This window comes from Toxorhynchites rutilus, chromosome 1 (genome assembly GCF_029784135.1).
Source record: "Toxorhynchites rutilus septentrionalis strain SRP chromosome 1, ASM2978413v1, whole genome shotgun sequence".
NCBI classification, from domain to species: domain Eukaryota; kingdom Metazoa; phylum Arthropoda; class Insecta; order Diptera; family Culicidae; genus Toxorhynchites; species Toxorhynchites rutilus.
In genome coordinates this window covers 110,919,009-110,920,233 of record NC_073744.1, presented here as the reverse complement: position 1 = coordinate 110,920,233, position 1,225 = coordinate 110,919,009, and the positions used below count along the sequence as shown (strand labels likewise).

The 1,225-nt window shown below is 35.4% G+C and overlaps 1 pseudogene; it reads left to right on the top strand.

Annotated features, from left to right (window-relative positions):
- Positions 1–438: 438 nt before the first annotated feature.
- On the top strand, positions 439–620 carry LOC129763825 (U4 spliceosomal RNA; annotated as a pseudogene).
- Positions 621–1,225: the final 605 nt, after the last annotated feature.

Sequence of the window (1,225 nt, the reverse complement as noted above, 5' to 3'; positions counted from 1 at the left end):
GGGGAATTGGCATTTTAAAATAGATGCAAACTCGTTTGCAAATCGGAATGTGTTTTCCCAATACAGATTCCGAAACTAAGAAATTGGGAAAATCGGCAATGCAGATACATTCATGTCGACAATACTTATATACCTCCATGCATTTTTACACTCCGGAATTCGTTTTGCTATCACGGTCTACAAAAGCAGGTACAAATGCAACGCTTTAGCTCGATTATTCTAGATTGCATTAGAAGATATCTCTTCATGTCGTCAGCTCACTGAACTTCTACGCATACCGTTTGATGATTAGGCAAAATGTTGATAACTATTTGCTGCGATAACTATTTCCATAATGCATGAATTGACTTAAATTGGGATTTGTTTGTAATCGAATTCGTTAATAGTTTCATTCATTCACTAGTTTAATCAATAATTTAATCAATACACACAAAAGATAGCTCTATGCAGCGGCGATATCGTACCCAATGAGGAACATCCGAGGTGGGATTATTGCTAACTGAGAAAATAATACAATTGATTACTAAGCCAACGACAGTCCTACGTCATCCTTGCGGTTAGATCATAGGTATAACCCATTCATAGTTTTTTTTGATAATTTTTCATGGTACACCGTAGTAAGATGCACATTCAGTATTTACAAATTTTTATCTCGAAGCTTTTGAGGATGGCGTGAAATAAACGAAAAAGTACGTTTTTCACTATAGATCCTACGTTAAACCACATAGGGGTTCAAATAAACCGTCAAAATTTCTTATTTAATATCCTATACAACATTTGCCATACAGCTAGTGATTTGGTTTGGGGGCACTTTTTACTCCCTTACCCGGCCAGGCCCTTTACTGAACTTTATTGGAACTTTATCGATGGTCACAGAAAAATGCAACTTTCATCGTTTGTTCTCATTACGTACATCAGCCGCCAATGTGAGAATTTCTCATTGGTCCACATGCATAGGAAATCTTACCCAGTTTTTAGAGCAAGGGCAATTTATTCAATTAATTAATTTCATAAATATATTGGTAGCACAATCTGTTGATGTCTTCATGTTGATTGCTCTGCATTCTCGTTTTATTTTTTCAAAGTATGATGTTAGCAACAAATTAGCTACGATGAATTGGTTCATTTGTGTAGAGAATACGGAACAAATTAGTTCTATTGTTATAACCTAGAGATACTACACCACAAGGTAAATTAGAATATCCCGAACAATTTTTCAAGCTCC